This window comes from Acinonyx jubatus, chromosome E4, assembly GCF_027475565.1.
Source record: "Acinonyx jubatus isolate Ajub_Pintada_27869175 chromosome E4, VMU_Ajub_asm_v1.0, whole genome shotgun sequence".
NCBI classification, from domain to species: Eukaryota; Metazoa; Chordata; class Mammalia; order Carnivora; family Felidae; genus Acinonyx; species Acinonyx jubatus.
This window is the reverse complement of record NC_069395.1, coordinates 54,098,153-54,122,131: the sequence shown is the minus strand read 5'-3', so window position 1 is coordinate 54,122,131 and position 23,979 is coordinate 54,098,153. Positions and strand designations below refer to the sequence as shown.

The window sequence follows — 23,979 nt, the reverse complement described above, 5'->3', positions numbered from 1 at the left end:
CTCCCTCTCTCTCTGCCCCTACCCCACTCATGCGTGTGCGTGCCTTCTCTCTCTCTCTCTCTCTCTTTCAAAAATAGAATAAACATTAGAAAATAAATTTAAAAAAAAAAGAATACACATGTGATTTAGGGCATTTTGGCCAAAGAGTATTTCTGCATTCAGGATTTATTATACTGAATTAAGTGATTATGCACAATCATTTTAATGGTAGAGTGATATGTTAAGAGGAGTACTATAGTGTCAGCAGTTAGAAACACAAAGCACCAAATCCACATGTATGTAGACAACTTGTCCTGAGGCCAGAAGAGAGAGGAGAAGAGGCAAAAAAAAAAACACTGTACTAAATCAGTAAACATGTACATCGGGTGATGCATGTACATGATACATACAAAATGCTAAATTGGTATAGATTTCTGAAAATAAAAAGGCCTGTTGTTTTCTCAGATGGTCCAAATGATAACCCTAGTGGATATTTTTATATTTTACATTACAAATAATCACTCCATCATTTTTTTTCAAACAAAGAAGATAAATAAAAGCTGTTATAGAATATCTTTTTTCTTCTGCATGTTGAGTGGCCATTGACTTGGCCTTTCCATTCTTAGGGCTTTCTGGTATGGTGGTAACATTGTAAAGTTGCTCACATTTTTCACACCCTTCCATTTTATCTCATTAGTGTATTTCTTGTAGGTGGAATATTCCTCTTGCTAATGACTTAATATGCTCATGAATCTAGATGGGTGGATTTTTTTTTACTTTGCAAAACAACACATTCTGTGCCACTTAATTATTTATGCAGCATTCAGACATTTAGAAGATTGCTAACTACCATGGCGTAACTAGAAAGGAAGAAAGGAAGTGCTTAGCTTTGGAGAAAAAAAATGTAAAAACAGTTTTCCAAGGAGCACAGCAATGCAGTAAAGTGTCTAGATTATGTATTAGACTGTCAGAGACGAGAGTTGGCTAGAGACCAACAGGGGAAGAAAAAAACTGCCGTTCTTACTCATGTTATACTTACTTTGTAAAAAGGATTTTGCTCTCTTTTACACAAGACACAATTCATAAGATCTTTTTATATCAGCGGGAACTCTTCCATCTGCATATCCATGGAACTTGCCAGCTGTTAACAGCATAGCATAACACTGCTGAACAGTTCAGGATGCAGGGATAAGGAATATCATTCTCCCATTCCCAACTGAAACAACATCAGCAAATGCAGGCAAGCTAAATAGAATTCTCCAAAATGGAGCCTGTCTGAAATTCCAAGTCTCCCAGAGACAAAAGTACTATTCACCTCTTCTTCCTTCTTATGGCTGAGATTCATTTGCATCCACTGATGTCCTTTAAAATATTACCCTCCTGGGACAGTCCGAACCCCCTGTAGAATACTTATAAACATTCAGTTGCTTCTGATCAGACGTATGTAGTTTGTAGTTTGAGTCCTCTGACTCATATTTTAAAATACCAGGAAAGAAAAATCACTGCCACAAATTTAGCAGATGTTTACCATCTAGATTCTCTTGGTTTCGGGGACTTCTTGCAGCAGTTTTAAAATTTTCTGTATCTACTTTATGCTTTAAAGGTCATAATTTCTGAAGCCTGGCTCTTATCTGGCCCTTTAGAATGATGAATATAGAATTTCTTGTGCCCAAAGAAAATGCAAAATAAGAACTAACAAGTTCCAAAAGTTAGCGACAGAGTAATTAATTGATGGCTTTCTCCAAATATCTGTTAAAATATTAATATAATAAATCATAGGATTTTTTTTAAATAAAATTATTTAGCAACAAGAATTTAGCACTTTCAAAGCAGCCACATGGGCTGTTGCCCAGAACTCCCTTAAAGATTGCTTTGCTGAGGCTGTTCGACATCTGTCAGCGTTTTCAGCATAAACCATCGGCTCAAAAAAATTCTTCAGGCTGAAACTTGATATATCAGGTCTCAGCTCAGGAGTTTTTATGTGTATTCAGGAAAATAACTTCAGCTGTTTTTAGGTTAGAGCTATAGAAAAAAATGTAATATCAAGACACACAATTAGTTTAGACATAAGTAAAAAGAAAATGGACGTCTACCAACTAAAAATGAATGGAAAACATCCAAACCATTTGATAGTTGTGAAGTTTTCTTTACACCGTATTGCTGAAACAGGATGTCTTTATTGGAGCTATAGTGACCACATTCTTAGTAGGATAGTGTATGGAACTCTGCCCAACTTTAATTCCAGAGGTCAGAATGTGCCCACCTCTTGGCAGCTGAGGATGAATGGCTTAAGTGACAAATTCCAGTCGTTCAGCTTTCCAGATCATTGTACAGCCAGAGACTAACACAATAAACAGCATTTGCCAAAAGGCATCGTGATCCACTGGTGGGTTGTGGTTTTGCACAGCTTCGACATACATTATCTTGACGTCTAAAATTACTTCTCAGAGTACAGCTGTGTATGTGATACTGGACTTCATTCCACTGGATGATCCCATGTAGTCTAGTTACAAGAATGCACTTTTGAACCGAAAACTGTCACTACAAATCTCACTGAGAGTGCAAGAATTCATGAAGAGTCCCAGTTTACTGGTTTGTAAGGATTTGCCTGTGAAGGTACAGAGACAGTGTCTGAAAATTGTTATTGCATTCAAAATGAAAAAGTCATTTTAATGAGTGAACTACTGATTTTTTTATGTGAATGTTAATTGGAAATAGAAAGGCAGGGAATGAGCAGGCCATTAGCATACCAGTCCTCTGTACCAGTATCTCTGTTGTAGAACTTCTTTGAACTAAACATTTCCTAAATCACTATAGCATTCCTGAGGGTTACCTCAGGGGAGAAAAAAAAACACCTCAAAAACATATAAACGATTAAAACTGAACTAAAATGGAACCATGTTTTACAAATGTATATCCATGTGGCCCCCCGACCTAGTCCCGGAGTCCTCTGTTCCAATAGGATTTTCTTCCCCATAGAGATGGGGAAATGCCCCAGTTTTTCTGATTGATCTGTGCTGATCACACTGAACTTAGAGCTTTGAAAACTGACTTTCTATTCTACCTCTTCAACTTCTATTGTATGGCCTTGGAAAAAATCATGCATCTGTTTTGACTCTTGGTTTCTGGAAAAGGAAATAAATCTAAGTCTGTCTATGTGAAAACTCAAAACCTTGGGGTGCCTGGGTGGCTCACTTGGTTAAGTGTCCAACTCTTGCTTTCAGCTCAGGTCATGATCTCAGGGTTGCAAGATTAAGCCTCACGTCAGGCTTTGTGCTGAGTGTGGAGCCTGCTTAGGATTCTCTCTCTCTCTCTTCTCTCTCTCTCAAAAAAAAAAAAAAAACTCAAAACCAATTATATAAGTAAAACAATTTGAAAATTGTATACCTCTACTCTATACAAAGTGTATGTTCATATTCATAGGAATAGTACAAAGGATTGTTACTAGCATCAAATGAATCCTAGGGGTCTAAAGTACTTGGAACCCAAGTAAAATTTGGCAAAAAAAAAAAAAATGGTGGTTAGGATGTAAATTCCTCTGAGTATCAACCTCTGATTTCATTTATTCATGGTTTACAAAGTGTTTTGCAAGGCTCAGTAGCTATTCTGAATAGCTAATAATAGTGTCAGCACATCGTAGTACTTAATGTATAGTGTGTCGATGGGTGTGTGTGTGTCTGTCTGTGGGATATAAATGTTTTGCTATAGAATATTTTGAAGTAAAAGAAAAGACTTAGCACCAATCAGAGTTCTCAAATCTTTATAATTCTAAATTGTTCTAAGCTTAGGAAAGGATCTTTTTTACAGGCATGCAGACTTTGATTTCAGCAGTTTTTAGACTAGCTGTCTTGACTTCAAAACATCTAGAAATTTTGAGGACAGTGTGAGAAGTGCTCTTTTAAATTTCTAATTGAGCGCACAAGAAAGATGAGAAAACACTGTGGTGGCCAAAATAAAGAGGGAACAGGAAAGTAGAGGGTTAAGACTATGGTGAGGCCACAGCTGTCCTTGGGGTGTTTGCCATCACTGTACTCAAGAGCTTTTGGGTTTACACAGTCGTATGGGGATAGGGGAAAAGACGTCAGCCAGAACAAGTTGGAAAATTGAAACCAAGGCTTCTGCAGTAAGCAGGACCCTCCAAGATATACCCCTGCTAGAAGAATCTATCTGCCAGGAATGGAAGAAAACAAAGTTATTTATCTCACCCTAAATTCTGGGTAAACAAACCTCTTTGAGAATCCATTGTTAGAGAATCCGTATGATTTGGGGGTCAAGTTTGTACCACTTACGTGGTCAAGCAGAATGAAAACTGAGATATTAACATAAAGTGGCCCTGGGTGGAAGCCATTCTGGGAGCCCACAGAAACATAAATACTCTCTGAAGGTACACAGCCTCACACCAGTCCTAATAGGATTCACACAAATAAAGCCCAGTTGAACCTAAATACACAATCCAGCATTTAAAAGTACTCAGAAGGAAGGAAGGAAGGAAGGAAGGAAGGAAGGAAGGAAGGAAGGAAGGAAGGAAGGGAGGAAGGAAGGGAGGAAGGGAGGAAGGGAGGAAGGAAGGAAGAAAAAAGAAAGAAGGGAAGAAAAGAAAAGAAAAAAAAAACAAGGCAAGACAAAAGAGAAAAAGAAACCATCATGAGTGAGTCAAGAGAATAACAAATTGGAGTGCCTGGGTGGCCTAGTCGGTTAAGTGTTTGACTTCAGCTCAGGTAATAATCTCACGGTTCATGAGTTCAAGCCCCACATTGGGCTCTGTGCTGAAGCACGGAGCCTGCCTGAGATTCTCTCTCTCCCTCACTCTCTCCCTCTCTCTGTCCCTCCCTTTCCCTCCCTCTCCCTCTCCCTCTCTGCCCCTCCTATGCTCTTTCTCAAAATAAATAAACTTTAAAAAATCTATTAAAATAAGAGAGAATAAAAAACAATAGAAAAGAGTTTGGATTATGTTTAAATGTTTAAATAGAGCAAATCACAAACTTCAGAAAGGAACAACTTTTAAAAAAAGACAATGTAGGGGCGCCTGGGTGGCTCAGTCGGTTAAGCATCCGATCTCGGCTCAGGTCATGATCTCGCGGTCCGGGAGTTCGAGCCCCGCGTCAGGCTCTGTGCTAACAGCTCAGAGCCTGGAGGCTGTTTCAAATTCTGTGTCTCCCTCTTTCTATGACCCTCCCCTGTTCATGCTCTCTCTCTGTCTCAAAAATAAATAAAACGTTTAAAAAAATTTAAAAAAAGACAATGTATATTTTTTGAAGAACCAAATAGAACTTTTAGAAATGAAAAATGGTGATTGAAGTTAAAACTTCACAAATAGATTAAACAGCTCAAGAGAGACTAAGTGAAATAGATTGTATACAGTAGCATGCTGATAAATGTTTAATAATTATTTATCCAGGGAAGTAGAAAAAAGTCCCTGTAATTTAACATTGCCAGTTTCTATTCTGTATCTACTCCTACAATGGCCAATTTAAATCACCAGTGTGATGATAGTGAATGCAGAATTGGGAATATATACTGTCAGTTGGTTCCCATATGCTGGCACATGCTAGTTCCTACACACGACTGGCTGCATAACTGAATAAATCACCCAGAACGCAGCATAGAGAGACAGAGAGATAGGAAAGATATGAGACATGAAAGATAGCATGAGAAAGTCTAACACATGTTTAATCATCATTCTAGAAGAGAATGGGAGAGTAACTAAAATTTTTCCAAAATTGATATAAGTCATGAATTCCAAGATCTAGGAAAACCACAGATAACATACAGCTATACGTTGTAATGAAACTGCCAAACACCAAAGACAAAGAGACGATCTTAAAAGCATCCAGAGAAAAAGGAGAGATAAACTTCCAGGGAACAAAAATTAAGGCTTCTTAAGAGCAACAATGGAAACCAGAAATAATGGAATAATTTTCAAAGTATAGAGAGAAGAATATTGTTAACCTAGAATTGAATGACCTAATTAAAGCATTATTTTAAAGTGAGGGTATAATAAAGACATTTTAAACAACAAAACAGCATTTACCACCAACAGATGCACACAAAAAGAACTTCTTAAAGAAGTATTTTAGGAAGAAGGATAATGATCCATAAGAAATATGGACAAAATGGGGTGCCTGGGTGACTCAGTCAGTTAAGTGTCCAACTCTTGATTTCAGCTCAGATCATGATCTCACGATTCATGGATTCGAGCCCTGCGTTGGGTTCTGCACTGATGGTGTGGAACCTGTTTGGTATTCTCTCTCCCTCCCTTTCTCTACTTGGGATTCTCTCCTCTGTCTCTGCCCTTCCCCTACTCACTCGCTCACATATACTTTCTCTCTGTCAAAAATAACTAACTGTTAAAAAAAAGAAAATATGGACAAAGAAATGGATAAACATTTAGGTAAATCTAAGCCAACATGAAAACAACAATAATAATAATGTCTGGTAATTAAAAGCCATGTGAATAGTGAGTTTTATTTCCCCACAAAACTAAACAGTTTATTATGTACTTAATTATATTACCACTTAGTTTTAATTGTCTTTTGTTCACCTGTGCCTTGTAAAACAATCAGAAAAACAATGTTAAAGCACTTTAGTAAAAGATTTACTTGTTTTACTCCAAATTATACCGTGGTAAGCATAACAAAAGTTGGGGTGGGTTTTTAGTTTACAATGAAATATCCATAAGTATCTCTAAGAAGAAAACACACTCCTCTGTGCACGTTCTCTACTCTCACACAACTCTGCTGCACATCACTGCATCTGAAACTAGATGTGTGCATTTTTCACCCATTAAGCAATTCTGTGACACCAGATTGGTCCTACAATTTAACTCAATTCTGACACTACCTACCAGAAGATGGCACGTCAGACCTCACAGATTAAGGGTTCGGTTCCCTAAGAGTGCTCCACTCTCTCACCCAACTTCAGACACCAATCAAAAGTTCAGGTTGTCACCTGTGCTTCTGACCAACCTGCCAAATAATTCAGAAGTCCCTACAACCCCCTGTTATGGTTTGATAATTTGCTAGAGCAGCTCAGATAACTCAGAAAACAGTTTACTTACTAGATTAGTGGTTTACTGTAAAAGGACTTAACTCAGGAGTAGCCAGATGGAAGACATGCACAGGGCAAGGTATGTGGGAGGACACCAAGTTTCCTTGCCCTCTCTGGGCATGCCCCTTTCCCAGTACCTGCACGTATTCACCAACCTGGAAAGTCTCCAAACCCCACCCCCTTTTTTTATGGAGGTTTCATTACAGAGGCACAATTGATTAAATCATTGGCCGTTGGCTATTGGCGATGAACACAATCTCCAGCACCCCCCACTTCCCCAGAGGTGAGGAGGATGAAGCTGAAAGTTCCAACACTGTAATCAATCACGGTTGGTTCCACTGGTAACCAGCCCCCATCCTTAGGTGCTTTCCAAAGGCCTTCTCATTAATATAAACACAGGTGTGGTTGAAGGGGCTTGTTGTCAATAACAAAGGACACTTTTGTGTCTGACTCTTATCACTTAGAAAATTCTAAGGGTTTTGGGAGCTCTGTGCCAAGAACAAGACCAAGACCAAACGTATATTTTTTTATTATAAATCACAATCTCACAATACTTCCGATTTCAAAAAATATATATCTTGTTGATCCTGAGCATTCAGTTATGTGAGTTCTATTATTTACCAGGGATTTCCAATTTAGGGTGAAGTGGGAAAGACATATTTTATTGCAGTTTATAGTTGTGAAAATTTTATCCCCCAAAACACTGGAGGTTCAGAGCCTTTGTTTCTCCCAACCCACATGGTGGTGACTTTTTACCACTAGGAGACTTATGGACCACTCTGACTGACAAGCAAAGGTAGAATTATTTTATACTATTAAAAAAATTTTTTTTCAATGTTTGTTTATTTTTGAGAGAGAGGAGACAGAGCATGAGCGGAGAGGGGCAGAGAGAGAGAGGGAGACACAGAATCTGAAGCAGGCTCCAGACTCCAAGCTGTAAGAATAGAGCCCAAAGTGGGGCTTGAACTCATGGACTGCGAGATCATGACCTGATCGGACACTTAACCGACTAAGCCACCCAGGCACCCCTATCCTATTTTCCCATTAAAGGAACTGACAGCTTCTTGGAGAAATTCAGGACTGGAGAAAGTACAAAAAGACCGCAGAATACCTTATGTTGTCAGAAAGTAAAGAAAAAATGATGGGAACATATTTAAGGATACAGGAGACAACTTGAGGGAGGCTTCTAGTGACTAAATCTGGGACAATGTCGGCAACAAAAATTATGACCGTAATGGATTATAACCCATAGAATAAAATAAGAAACTATACTTCTGTAAATCAATAACTGAATAACTAAATGAAGAAGGGAAAGCTCTTCCTTACATATAATTCCAAGTGATACTATTAGAAGAGAAGCTAGAAAATCCCCATTTGCAAAACACCGTAGTAGTAATTGTTTCTCTCAAGACTCATCAATGGATGCTAACATTAGTAGGTGAAAGTATGATGAGAAACAGGATAGTTACATACTCTCGAAGTAGCATGCAAATAATACTTCTTAATTCTAGAAAGGAAAAGAATAGAAATGTTACAATGGAGAAACCTGGTATACACCATCTTAACCATCACTAGCAACAGGACAGACTGATATCACGTGTCTCCTGATGTAATGCATTGAGAAGGATACATCATTTATGTGGCTTTAGTAGGGAAAAAAATGCATAACCTAAGTTTAATTATGAGGAAACATCAGATAAACTCGAACTGAGAGACACCATAAAATAACTGGCCAATACTTTTCAAAATTTCCTGACTGACTATGATTGTGTGGTTTCAGACGATGTTAACGTTTAAGGAATCTGGGTCAAGAGTATACAGGAATTCTTTGTATTAGTTTTGCAACCTTTTTGTAAAACAAATTCTTTCAAGATGAAATTTATTTTAAAAAATCAAAGATAGGGTTGTGATAGTTTTCCTAGGCCTCTCCATCCTCCCTCATTCTCAGAAAGGCCATTTATTAGTTACCTCCTCTGTCCAGAGATACCAGTGTATGGCTTCAGTAGAAGAGGGCCAAGTGCAAGGCTTAAAAGGAAGGAAACAGTTGGAGTCTGAAGCACAAGGTCCCTACTGTGTTGAATCCGTGTAGTAGAGGCTATTAAAGTGCCTCCCTCCCACCCCCTCTCCCTCTACCTCCATACTCCACTCCCCAGACTGCTTTTAATCCTATTGGGAGGATATACAGGGAGAAAGGAAGAAAAAATAATGAATGGCTGTATTCCTTGGCACATGAAGAACAGTTTCCCTTTCGGGGTTTCAAGAATAAAAAATGAGAGGCTTTAAATCTTGCTAACTTGTGCAAGAATGAATGTGTGTGTGTGTGTGTGTGTGTGTGTGTGTGTGTGTGTGTGTGTGTGTAGGTAAAATGTAAACTACCACCGTGGAAAGGATAATGCTGATTTTCAAAATCTACCCAAGCAAAGGAAAGCGTCATTCCAGAATAAGGTATGTTAGAGGCCAGTGGGAAAAAAAGACAGCAGATGATTTTGTTTAGCGTGGGGTGAATTAGGAAATACCCTTTTCATAGCTAACTCTGAAGAGATGAGCTGTTGTTGCCAAGATGTGTTTATCAAATGTCTAGGCTATCTCACAGGATGTGAGAGTTGGTTTAGCTGCGTAAAATAGTTCTGTATTTTTATTTCTCAGTCAGCTCCCTCCCCACCAAAGTGAAAAGGCGCAGCGGCAGCGAGGAGGACAACAAAACCTGATTGAATGTTGGCAGGAAGCCTGTTGCAATCCAGCCTTGCTTTTTAAAAGGAATCTCTCTGTTTGATGCGTCTTGTCTCACCAGTGAGCTGCAGACTGCTTTTCTTAAGATAGATTGGAGTGAAAAAAAGAGTATTGCCATTGGTAATTCCTTCTACTTCAAAAAAACAAAAACAAAAAACAAAAACAGAAAATGAGTGGGCAGAACATCCATGCTGTTGTTGACTCCCTCCTGGGAGCAACAGGCTATGGAAATAGTGCAAGGAAAAGCCACAGATAGAGCAGTAGGGTGTGAATTCAGACCACATGCCTCACTACTGATGCTGCTTTCTGGAGCGGTTTTGTTTTCGGTAAGCTGGCCTCCTTCCGGTTGATCGCTTGACATGCTGGGATTGCACCAGGTCGCCCCTCTGTGACTCACAGGGAAGAGGGCATCACCGAATTTACATTAAAAATAAGATACGTGTCTGGACACCCCACCCCCCACCCCGACACACACTTCATCAGCATCAAGTTGTGCCGTTCCCTCTGTAAGTGATGGGCACTGCTGGCAGTCGGTGTTGTTTTTGGCTTGAGGCCTTACAGACCAGCCAGCCGTTGTGTAAGCACGGTCTGTCTGAATTGCTCTGGGGCTAACTGCCTTCTTAGAAGTTCTCTTGCTGCTCATTATTCTGCCGGCAAGACATTACCATTATTAATTTAAATTCCTCCATCTACGTTTTCTGTACTAGAAGATAATGATCTGTAGAGAATTCTAACTCTGTAAATCTTCAAGATTCTTTTGGTCTTCATTTCTATAATTTGGGATTGGGGTTTTAAACCAGGGTAGAACTTGTAAATTTGCTAAATTTAAACCAGAATTTGGGGGTGGGGTTAATAACTAAACTATTCTGTTAATGCTGTTTTTAAAACTTCTGGTGTGTGTGCCTTTTTATTTTTTGCTCATCATATGGTCTATTCAGAAAATTAAAAAAAAAAACACTAAGTAGCTCTTGGCAGAAGGTCAAAACCAGCATTGCAGGGAAGGTATTTAAAAGTCTTTTAAGTGTGGCTATTTGTATAAGCAATAACTGAACATTTCTTATGACTAGGGAGGACTATTTTCACAGTCTTTCATGGAAATATTTCTAGATGATTTCTGTGGCTCTTTTCCTTGAGCTCATTTATTTGCTTTTGCTTCAGAACAGAGCATTTTAATGAGCAGTTTTATGAGCCTAACCTGCGTTCTGCAAGCTTTACATGACTGGATTCCTGTTACACATAACCTTTGCCCTATTTTCCATTAAAACACAAAACTTTCCTTTAATCAACTTCGTACTAAGACCTTGGAGGAAAAAATGCAACAGATAGTTTGGTTTACTATTCCGCCCACTAAAATTAATATGTTTTTTAAATACTTATTGTTTCCTTATAGTTCCAAAAATTACAAATATTAATATTTTAACCACAAATTTCTTTATTTTCTAAGGTGCTTATTTCCTAAGCATCTTAGGTAAATAACTCAGTTAGCTGTCTTTAAAATCCGTTGAGGCAAGTGCAAAGACAAGATGAGCCCCAAATCATTCTGGAAATAGGAATTTTTAAGAAATGCATAGTTTTCTCAGTCCTACATATAACTGCCAGTGTCGGGAGCTTCCTTCTCATGGCAAAGCTGAACGACCATCTGATGCGTGCCGGTTCCTTCTCTTTGTTTTAACTCAAATGTAGAACAACTATTTTCCATTTTATACGTCATATCCTAGATCCATTTGTATGGAACAGTTTTCTTTTCTCTAACCAGAAAAATCCACATTTGTTGAATTTTTCTTTCTTTTCCAGTGATTTAATCAGTATTATTGATATCTGCTAAACATTCAAGTTCTCCCTTTCATTTGAGCTGTGGTGCCCCAAACAGGATGCAGAGCCCCTGGAAGGGTCTAGGGGGTTCTGAGAACAATGGAGCCATTGTGTGGCACACTCAGCTCCCCTCTTGGTCACGCATTCCAGCCATGTTTGTCTTTTAAAACTATACTTCAGATTTAAGGTAGTCTGTGGTTCCTTATAACACCTAGCTCTTTTTCTGCCCTGCTTACTTCAGCCAATCTGTCCTCATCTTATAATCCTGTTTACTTTTTCTTTTTAGGACAAGGAGGGCACTCTTTAAAACACAGTGAAGTAAGTTTAGGGAAAATGAAAGGAAATCTACTTCACACAGCAGGTTATAAACTTATGGAGCTCTTTGGTCCCAAAAGGTGGTGCTGGCAGGAAATGTAAATGAATTCAAAAACCTCTTAGCCAAATTTATGAATGAGAGCCATAAATGGCTACTAAGAAAACCAGGGCTAAGCCTGATTTTTACAGTTGGAGTCAGAGAGGTGCTCCAAGGCCTCCCACAGGAGGTCTCTTGTGATCAGCTGAAATGACTGACCTTGGGTCTGGCCAAGATGAGATTTCCTGAGCATCCTGTGTCCTCTCGGCACTTGTCTCTCCTCTGTCGCACTTGGCCTCAGAAAGACCCTGCAAGTCTGTTGTGGGTAAGCAACTTTCTTTTTGAAATAACTTTTTCTTTTGTAAAGTTTCTTTTACCGTTCAACCATCTGCCTACCACAGTGCCAATTATGACTGTCAGGGAATAATGACGTCTGTCCAGTGGAAACTAGCTGAGATCACATTTGGATCCTAAAACATAGATACTTTCTTTTATGTAAAGTCAGATCCTTCTTTTTCCTGGGAATTTTCAGACCTGAGACCATAAATAGCATTTTTACTTCATCCTGTACTCTATCCTCAGTAGAACCTTCAGTCCCCTAACCCCTCTGCTTTTCCCCATCTGTATCTCCTTACTGCAGGGTTGCTCACCTGGGGACACTTTTAAAAACACAGATGCTCCAGGCCTCAGCCCAGATCAATTAAATCACAGTCTCTGTGGGCCGGGCCCAGGCATCAGTATCCTTCAAAATCATACCAGGCTATTCTTGGCAACCGAACTGAGAACCTGGCCTGACAGCTTGTGTTAGTTTCTTTCCTCAACCTGAACGCCGGCTCATCATCTCAGTGTCCTCTGAGGCATCATTGTGCCACACCCCCACTCTCCCATGTTAAATGTTTGTTACTGAATATGGTAACGCTCACTGCACCAGGCATTGTGGACTGGTCTTTATGCTGTCTTCTTTCTCTGTCCTTCCAACTATGAACTCCTAAAAGAAAATTTGCTGCAAAAACCTGGTCCTTGCAAATTTATGGTACCCAACATTTAAAGGAACTTTTCCTCCTCTTACCTCTTTTTGACTCACCTGGCACCTGCTCCAAATCCGATCTTCCCTTCACATCCATCCCTCACTTTCCTTCTAGGCAGGCATGTCGCCTCTTTCTCTGGGAGAGCACTGAGGTGAACCGGATGAAGCTGCCAATACCCTTATCTTCATTCTTCCCCATTCTCTTCTTGGCCTTCCCTTAAGCCTTCAAGAAGAAAGATGCCACTTTCATTTATCGAGCACCGTAGAATAGTAACTGCAGTGCATTAAAATACAGTGGAAAAAGCCTAGTAGAAAGCAATCAATAATATTCATGGGGGAAAAATGTAAATTTTTAAGAAAAACATTTAAATAAGCTATGAATATGTAGGAAGGAGAGATCAATTTTAATTAATTTCTCTAGGGAAGGTTGTATCACACAGGCGGTGACATATAGGCCAGACCTTGAATAATAGAAAGATTTTAGCAGTCAGATTTTTAGGCAAAAGGGCATTCACATTCAAGGGGCAGCATGGCCAAAGGCGCCAGGTTGTGGTGTGCGTGGTTTGATCTGGAAATAGTGAATGGCTAGATATAGCTGGAATATGATATAGAAAGAAGATCTTCCTAAATATTCCTCCTTTACCAATACACTAAATCTCATTTGCTTTTGACACCATCTAAAATCTCATGTATACAACTGCCTTCTCTGGTATCTTTCACCTTTTGTCTACTGGCTCCCTTTTTTAACTTCATGTTAAACACATGTCTTTCCTCCCCTATAAGAAACATTTTGTGACCAGGTACCTGGATATATACATGCTATTTCTACCGTAGACCGTAATTGGCCTCCCTGCTTCCAGTCCTTCCCTCCTTACATAAATGTAGCCTGAAAACAGCCGCCATAGTAATCTTCCTAAAACACCATTTGATCATACCCTTTCTGGTGACATTGCATGCCCACCATGTCGCATCTCCTCTCTCTGGCCTAACTTGAACTCTCCACAACAGGCCACTCATTTCACAATTCAAATATGTCTCCTTCCACTCAACATGCTTTTACCATGCACTCCCAAATATTTCCCCAAATATATCAAGCTAATGTCTACCTCCATTCCTTTTGTTCCTCTTGCCTGCATGTCTTCTGGATGTCTGCATGTCCCAATACAACCAGGCCAAGTCTCACATGCTTTCTCTCTGTCTGGCTCCTGAAAACTCTAGAATAATCACTCTTTTCTTGGAAAACTGATTACACTAAGAGGCTTTATCATAGCACTTAGCATTTATTGCACGCTGTGATTAGGACACCTTGTGTCCTGCCTGTTAATCTGCTCCTCCCCAAATAGATGGTAAACTTCTTAAGAGAACAAATTGTGTTGTGTTCCTCCCTTTAACTTCTCAGGGCACCTAGTACATTTCTCATCCTATGTTGTATGCTTAATATATAGCATAGATTAAGTGTAACAATTATCTATTTAATAAACCAGTTTAGACCAAGATAAATACTCTACAAAGAGGACAACAGGAAATAGTGTTTATGCTGTGTATAAGGGGCTCATTTTCTACTCTACAATATTAGTATCTAGTCTGCATATCAATTTTGATGTAGTTGCCTCTCCCTAACTCAAAAAGAGTCACTTAAAAAGTAATAATTGAGTAGGGGTGCCTGAGTGGCTCAGTCAGTTAAGCGTCCGACTTCAGCTCAGGTCATCATCTCATGGCTCGTGAGTTCAAGCCCTGCATCAGGCTCTATGCTGACAGCTCAGAGCCTGGAGCCTGTTTCTGATTCTGTGTCTCCCTCTCTCTCTCTCCCCTCCCCCCACTCATACTCTGTCTCTCTCAAAAATAAATAAACATTAAAAAAACTTTTTAAAAAAGTAATAATTGAGTCTAGAGATCGAAGTACCACATTATAGGAAATACAGGCGGTAGAAGAACCCATGAAATGATATCCAGGTGGGTTAAATATGTCAAATCCAAACCGGGAAGTTGGGTGGAATCTACAGGACAAATGACCTACTCCCACTCCTCCCGCCTTTTTGAACAAAAACAATAGATTTCAAGGCAAAAAGAAAGAGAATGAGTTAGAGGAGAAGCCTATAGATTAAAATAAACCTAAGAAATGTATCTACCCCTCATAGTATATGGACTTATTTGGATTCCAGTTCCAACACATAAACTTTAAATCAGTTTTTTCAAAGACAGTTGGGGAAGTATACTGTGAACACTGGCCCTTGAACAAAGTGGGGTTTAGGGGAACCATGTACCCTGTGTAGTATAACTCTCGACTCCTTAGAAACTTAACTACTAATAACCTGTTGAATAGAAGCCTTACCATTAGTATAAACCATCAATTAACACATATTTTGTATGTTCTGTGTATTATATACTTTATTCTTACAACAAAGTAAGGTAGACAAAAGAAAATATTTTTTTTTAATTTTTTTTGAAGTTTATTTATTTTTGAGACAGAGAGAGACAGAGCATGAACGGGGGAGGGTCAGAGAGAGAGGGAGACACAGAATGTGAAACAGGCTCCAGGCTCTGAGCAGTCAGCACAGAGCCCAACGTGGGGCTCGAACTCACGGACCACGAGATCGTGACCTGAGCCGAAGTCGGACGCTTAACCGACTGAGCCACCCAGGCGCCCCAAGAAAATATTATTTATAAGGAAAAGAAAATACATTTACAGTATTCTATACTGTGTTTATAAAAAAAATGTGTATAAATGGACCCACATGGTTCAAACCAGTGTTGTTCAAGGGTCAACTATGTTCGTAAAGTTAAGAAATGATTAATATTTTTCGGTGTGATAATAGTATTGTGGTTATGTTTTCTAAGGGTCCGTTTCTTTTAGGAATGCGTACTGAAATATTTACAGATAAAATGACACGATGTTGGAGTTTACCTCAGAGTAGTTGGGGAATATAGAGGGAGCAAGGACAGCCATGTGGCACATTGTTGAAGCTGAGTAATGAGCACCTAGAGGTTAATTTCTGTTATTCTCTTTACTCTCTCTACTTTTACATATATTTAAATTTTCCCAAATGAAAGGCTTAAAAAGTAGTCACTGATGTTAAATGATTGTTGTTAAATATTTTTTGTGTGGCAATGGTATTAAGGTTGTTTTTTGAAAAGGAGTCCTTATCTTTTAGAAATACCAACAGAAGGCCTGCCCGGGTGGTTCAGTCAGTTAAGCGTCCAACTTTGGCTCAGGTCATGATCTCATGGTTCATGAGTTCAAGCCCGTGTCGGGCTCTATGCTGACAGCTCAGAACCTGGAGCCTGCTTCGGATTCTGTGTCTCCTCCTCTCTCTGCTCCTCCCCCACTCATGCTCTGTCTCTCTCTCTGCCTCTCAATAATAAATAAACATTTTAAAAAATTTTTAATTGTTTTAATAAAAATGAATTTTAAAAATAGTAACTGAAATATCAATGTGTGAAATGATAGAAATATATTTATAAGTTACTATGGTTTTTAAAAAATATAGTAAACAAAAACACAAAATGTTTACATTGTGATTGAAAAAATTTCTTTTTTATTTATTTTAATTTTTTAATGTTTATTTATTTTTGAGAGAGAGAGAGAGCATGAGTGGAGGAGGAGCAGAGAGAGAGGGAGACACAGAATCCGAAGCAGGCTCCAGGCTCTGAACTGTCAGTACAGAGCCTGACGAGGGGCTTGAACCCATGAACTGTGAGATCATGACCTGAGTCAAAGTCAGATGCTTAACCGATTGAGCCACCCAGGCGCCCCTTGAAAAGATGTCTTATCCCCAGGAACACATCCCTAAACCCCAAAAGTCAAGAAACAATCCTTTAGGTTATATAAGGCCTGTCCTGTTTTTACCTAAAGATTACCCATTTCCAAATAAAACTATGAGTTATGCATCCTGTAGATGAGTACATACAGAAGAGTAAAAACAACCCAAAACTGGGCTGTGAGTACTCATAGTCCTTAAAGGTACAGGATTTGTCACAAGAGTAGTGGCTTTCAAAACTATTTGTTTTTTTTTCCAGTTAAAAGCAGCCCTCAATGGCTGTGCATTGAGACATGCGTAAACAGTCCTACGGTTTTTAAAACCTCCAAGCTTTCCCCAATACCAGTTCATCCTTAGCCCTCTGACAAACTTTTCAATGAACCATGCATTATTAGCAAACTTATCTGATTTGGGGAAGAAGGAGATCTTGTCTCTGTGATTAAGATACTCATGAGCAACAAAATGATCATTAAGCTAATATCAGATCCCAGCTGAAGGTCTGGAAAATCTGTAAGTTAGAAGAATCGTTTGTGCAGGGAGAAGAATGACGTGTGCTACCAACACCATCATCATTTCAGGTGGATTCCTGTAGAGCATATAACTCTATCTTCTTGTCATCCTAAAGTCATAAATGTTCACTGAAGTTTGTCCTTACACTGACAATATCTCAGTCAAAATTAAAATTCGCTGTACAATCTATTAATGAGATCATTTTATGGTCTCTCAATATCTCATTTGATGCCAAGACCAAAGGAAAATACAAATCTGAACACTTACCTAGGAAACATAGGATTTATCAGGTAGCCATTCTGAGAATATGAATCTAATGTAAACATTTTTATCAGAATGAATCAGCAATATTGTTTTAGCAGTGGAATTGGAACTTAAGAATAAGATTGTTAAGTAATCATTCATAAAGTTTTTAAAAATAAATATGTATTTTTTTAGAACTTAAAAAACAATTTTATATAAAAGATATAATATCATGTTGCTACTCCGTACTTACACTGTCCAGGGCAATAGCCACTAGCTGCAGATGGTTACTAAACCCTTGAAGCATGGATGGTCCATGTTGAGATATGCTTTAAGTACCTATTTGATTTCAATACTCTGTACCAAAAAAAAAAAAAAAAAGGATGTATCACATCAGTGACTTTTATATTAATTATATATTGCATTTGTGTGCTAGAGCTGCTGTAACAAAATACCACAAAGTGGTTTCAACAACAGAAATTTATTTTCTCACAATTCTGGAAGCTAGAAACCTGAGATCAAAGCAAAATATCAGCAGGGATGGTTTCATCTGAGGCCTCCATCCTTGGTTTGTAGATGGCTAACTTCTTTCTGTGTCATCACATGGCCTTCCCTCTGTGTACGCCTGTGTCCAAATAAGGACACCAGTCATAGTGGATTATGGCCTACCCTACTGGTTTCATTTTAATTTAATTACCTCTTAAAAGATCATATTTCATAATATAGTCCCATTCTGAGGGACTCGGAGTTAGGATTCCAACAAATTTGGGGTGGATACAACTCAGCCCTTAAATATGTCAAAAAGGGGCACCTGGGTGTCTCCGTTGGTTAAGTGTCCAACGTCAGCTCAGATCATGATCTTGCGGTTTGTGAGTTCGAGCCCCACGTCAAGCTCTGTGCTGACAGCTTGGAACCTGGAACCTGCTTCAGATTCTGTGTCTCCCTCTCTCCCTGCCCCTTCCCCTGCTCGTGCTTTGTCTATGTGTTTCTCTCTCTCAAAGGTAAATGAATATTTAAAAAAATAAACATTATAAAAATGCATTTCACTTGCTTGTTTTACTTTTTTTTAACACGGCTACAGAAATGTGACTTGCGCTTTATTTCTACTGGACAGTGCTGTATTTTATCTCTTTGGATGTTAAAACACTATCATTACCTGTTGGAGGAGTAAGAAAAAGTTCTAATTTTTAAAAATGTCTCACTTTCTCTTTAATTTCACTTTTAGTACTCAGTTGCACTGAGAAATTGTTAATGAGCAAAAGCAGTGAGGTAGTGTATAAAGAGCAGGAAATGTACACAGGGGACATTTCAGTCTTACTATCTGTTTCAGTCTTACTATCTTTATTATCTTTAGGCACATCGTTTCCCCTCTCTGTATTTTCATTACTTCTTCCTAAAGAAAAATAATAGTAATGGCTGACATTTATTGAGTGTTTATTATGTGCCAGGCACTCTTCTGAATTTCTACACTGGCAATTTATTTAATCCACTCAATACTCCTTGAGAGGAAATAATTATAATAGGTACAATTATTACTCTATCTGACAGAAAACTGAAGTACACAGAGATTAATCAACCTACCCAAGTTCCCAGGGTTAACAAGTGATGGAACCGAGTGGTCTCTGTCACATCCTTTATTCCCTCATATGCTTCTATTTCTGTAAGATTCTTTTGAGGACCAGTTGAGATGGTGTGTGCGAGCACATTTAAAAATTATTGGCCATTAATTGTTTTGCCTTTTCATAGAAATATTACAGAAAAAGCTATTGTTTTTCTCTTTTGACTAGCAGATCTACTTATCTTCTTTGACTGCCTGATAATTTTAGAGCTAAAAGAAGTGACTGTGTCTGTGTTTTTGACACATTATTGAATCACAGAATCTTTGGAAGGATTCTCAGAAGTCATCCATTCTAGCTCACCTTGCTCATTGTAGCTCTGGTTTTTTCTAGCATGCCCAGAAGAGTTTGCTTGAATTCTTGTAGTTAATAGGTGCTCCCCAGTCACATGACATTTCTGAATGGCTCTGACTGCTTATATTAAGCTTACGTGCACCTTTCTTTCCTTATGGTCACAGAATGTTAGAGCTGAAAGGGCTTCCAGAGAGGAAGTCAGTGATTCTCATACTCAGGTAGGCAGTGAAGGACCTGGCGCATTTAGTCTAATAAGCCGACAAATATTTATTGGTAAGATTGTAGCCCAGTTTCTCTCTCTGTTTTAGAAAACACTCTCAAAGAAAGAGTTTGCAGGGCAATTTTTGAATTTTTAAAAAAATTTTTATGTTTATTGATTGTGAGAGAGAGAGAGAGCATGAGCAGGGGTGGGGCAGAGAGAAAGGGAGAGAGAGAAAGAATCCCAAGCAGGTCTCACACTGCCAGCACAGAGTCCAATGTGGGGCTCAATCTCATGAACCGTGAGATCATGACCTGAGCCAAAATCAAGAGTCAGACATTCAACCAACTGAGCCACCCAGGCACCCCTGCATTTTTTTTAATCAAGCTCATATTTATGAATTTTGTAACCTCATGTAAGTCATTTATGTCATTTACATCAATTATCTCAAGTTACACATTTAATTTCTGTTGAGCACTTAACTGTATGTCAGGCACCATGCTTAAGTACCTTTTCTATGTTACCTTATTTGGTCTCTACACCTGCTCTGCCCTATAAAATGTGTTTGATGCTAATATTACCCCCTTTCATGGAACAGAAATTAAGGCCTAGAGAGGATGACTAACTTCTTAACTTTAATTTTACCGAAGTACAAAGCTAATTAGTGACAAAATCAAGATATGAATATAGGGCATCTGATTCCATAGTTCATAGTCTTAATTGCAATTCTAAATCATTGCTCAAACGGAAGTGGTTTGGAAACTTGGGGTAATCTACTAGAGTCAGGTACATTTTTTTAAACTTGTATTTGAGGAATGCTACAAACGTGTGTTTGATCCAGATATTTTTCTTGTGGTTCCTTTGATTTGGGAGTTCTATAGACTTGGTAGAATGTGTTACTTACAGTCATATGGAAACTATGGTTAAATCAGAAAAAAGTTTTGTTGAAATGGCAGGAATTATTATTCAGAATTATTTCATTTATTTTAATGCCCTTTAAATCTTAATCACACATATCATCTTGATGTTGTGTAAAGCTATCTTTAGATGCTACCTTAAGCCATGTGCATTCAGTTTTTAGCTCTCCAAAAATTGGTATCATGCCTTTTCCATTTTATACATATTCCCAGATATTTTATAAGCAATTATGGAATATTGCTAGAAATTGTATTGAATCAGATGGATAATGTTGCCACATCTCTTTTTGATGCCTTTGGCCACCAGTGTAGTATGAAATTTCATGATGATAATTTCAAAGAGGTTTTACTCTTTAATTCAGAAATCATTATACCTATTTTAATTTGAAAGAATTTCTGTGGATTGAGTAGACATAAACAATTGCCAGGGGCAATATTATAGTCCTCACTAATAATAACATTTCTAGGAATTTTGAAGCCATGGTTAGGAAAAAAAAATTGGGGGGAAATTGTGAATACATGCAGTAATATGTTTTCTTAACAATATTTACATATTCAATCTAAAGTTACCTTGTTATTCTATATAGGAACATCTTGATCTCGTCATAAAAAGCATTATTTGAAATTATAATCTCATCAGTGTTTAGTAGTGGTTATAGTCTGATTTCTGCATCTAAATTACTTTAAAAACAGTCTAGAGGAAGAAAGTTTTTAAGAAACCACGTCAACTTTTTCTCTTATACCTCGAGTCATATTTACAAATTTTATTAACACAGTCCTCAGTACAGTCTTATGTATATAAATTTTAAAATACTACAGATTTTCTTCTAATAATAATTGTACCTACCAAGGTTACCTTAGAGTACTTTTGATTTCTATTATAAATGCTGCCATAAGTTGCTGGTCTTTAAGCAATCTTGCCTTTGTTAATTTTTACCACGTTGTGAGAAGTGGGCATAATTTGAAGCAATATATATTTGTTTTCTATATATTACATCCTCCATATTGTTAAACAGGCAATACACACACACACACATACACACCCCACATACATACACACACAATTTCAAGAAAAGGATAGAAAGACGTAAAAAAATAAACTCCAGACCCAATGGTTATTACTTCCAGCATGTAGATCTCTGTCCTATCAATCTTATTTTCAAAACTCATCTTCAGTATATTTTGATCTTACCATCTTCATGAATTTCTATTTTATGCAAACTAAAAGTTTGCCTATAGTGAAACAAATTCCTTTACATTTTAGTTTCTCTCTTAATTGGGAATGAGTATTATGAAGACAGAAATTCTATTTCTGGCAGCTTTGGAAGTACATTTCCAGCTCTGGGGCATATCCATGCTGGCTGTTTGGTGACCCAGAACAGATGTGGTCCAGTGCTATCACCAGAAATATTCTCTCTTTGAATATTAGAAATAAGAGGTTGAATATTCTAAACAAGAGGTTTAGAAACAACAGCTCAACCTGGCAAATTTGTTCTGATTTTACATTAATCTTCCTTATTAACAGAAATGAACCTAAATTTTCTAAAACAGTTTTTATATTTTTTATCTGGATCATCTGGTAAGGCCATTGGGCCCTGGAAAGCCTGACAAAGGTGTACTCACTAATTCATGTATAGGGATGGCTGAAAAAGTTATTTTGAGAATTACTTGGGGAATTCTGCAGTTGAATCCAGATGACAGCTTTGGCAACTACAGTGCTCAGAGGACCTTGGAAAAATTAAAACCCTTGAATATAGCTGCTTATTTAAAAGCTTCATTTTGTTTCTCTACTCATGAAACAAGTAATGATTCTACCCACAGAGTTTTACCCTTGTGTGTTTTTAAGCCATTGCATTCTTTTGTTTTTTTACTAAGAAGTTTTGGCATGCAAAGCAAGTGATACTGTATTTGCACTGAACTTTGAAGGATTATCTGCCTCAAGAGCCTTTCATTTTTGTTAGGGAAATGGACCTGTGTACACCTAATTACGATGCAAGACAAAGGAAACGTTCAGATGCAGGAAGAACAGGGGCTGTATTTTAGCTGCGGCATCCAAAGTTGTGCTCCATGCACTAAACCAGGAAGGACGAACAGATGGAGTTGGAAAAAACAGTTTTCGGTTGCAAGAACGTCCTGAATAAATGATTTATTCATTTGAACTCTTTAGGATAGTGGCAACAGAAATTAAATTCAAGCCAACCCAACTTTTAGAAATAACGGAAAACAGTTTACTGGCTGGTGTAACTGCACAAGCCAGAGGCAGAGACGTCTGCACAGCCAGATGCACGCGCTCGAATGACGTCTTCAGATAGCTGCCTCTCTCCATCTCTCAACTGTGCTGTTCTCTTTGGTGACTTCATTGGCACACAGGTTTGACTCCTCTTCATTTTGAGGCAAGCCTGCACTCAGGCCTACTTACAAAGTTTTCATTCCTAAATGAAAGGAAGCTTCTCCTTCCTAAGAGTTCTGACAAATGTGCTGTGATTGGCTTTGCTTGGTCACGTGCCATCTGTGTCATCACAGAGATTAGCCTGGGTGGGTGGATAGATCAGCCTGATCTCTGAAGCTTCATCTAACCAACAGGACTGAGAGTGGGGGAGAGGAGGCTGTCTAAATGTATCTTCCCCCTACCCACAGGGGAAGCATAGCAAGACCTTGTGATAGAATAAGGAGAGTAAAGATGGATTCTTTTTTGACTCACCTCTCTCTCCTTTAGAGAATGCTGTGAAGTAAAGGTAAATAATTAGAGTAGGACCAGTGTTACTCTCCATCACAGCCCTTCCTGATCCTCTGCTTCTCTGAACTCTTACAGCACCTGTGAACTCCACTAAGCAATGTAACATTGAATCACATACTGCTTTATGATCTATAGAGGGGCTGTGTATTTATTAGTCAGGCTTCTCCAGAAAAGCACAATCAATAGGGTGGGTGGGTGTGTGTGTGTGTGTCTGTGTGTATAGACAGATACGTAGATAACATAGATAATGATTTTTTATATGTAAGTGCCTCACATAATAATGGAGGTTGGCAAGTCCAAAATCTGCAGGTGGGCTGACAGGCTGCAGACCCAGGAGAGCTGAACATTCCAGTTTAAGTCCAAAGGCAGTCTTCTGTAGAATAGGAAAGAGCCACATTGCAAATGAAGTCCAAAAGCAGTCCGAAAGAGAATTCTCTCTTGCTGGGGAGAGCCAGTCTTCTTGTTCTTCAAGCCTTCACCTGATTGGATAAGGCCCACCCACACTATGGACAGCAATCTGCTTTACTCAAAGCCCACCAATTTAAGTATTAATCTCATCCAAATATACTCTCACAGAAATATCTAGAACAATGTTTGTACCAAATATCTCAGTACTCTATGGCCCAGTCAAGTTGACACATAAAATTAACCATCGCAAGTTGTTTTTATATTTATCCTTATTTTATTTGATCCTATTTTCTGGAAATTTTTTCTCTGGAAATATTCTATTGCTTGTTTTGCTACTGCAAAGAAATGTT

At 38.4% G+C, this 23,979-nt stretch overlaps 1 protein-coding gene and 1 long non-coding RNA gene across 2 annotated transcripts in view; one reads left to right on the top strand and one right to left on the bottom strand.

Annotated features, from left to right (window-relative positions):
- Positions 1 to 23,979, top strand: part of DNM3 (dynamin 3) — a 575,248-nt gene that overhangs the window by 512,612 nt on the left and 38,657 nt on the right. The gene's annotated exons all lie outside the window — the stretch shown is intronic.
- LOC106979848 (uncharacterized) lies at positions 194 to 19,285 on the bottom strand. Its single transcript, XR_001430990.3, has 4 exons — positions 19,040 to 19,285; positions 17,712 to 17,815; positions 13,005 to 13,170; positions 194 to 2,587 (listed from the first exon to the last, which is right to left on the bottom strand). It is a non-coding gene; the product is annotated as an uncharacterized LOC106979848 (long non-coding RNA).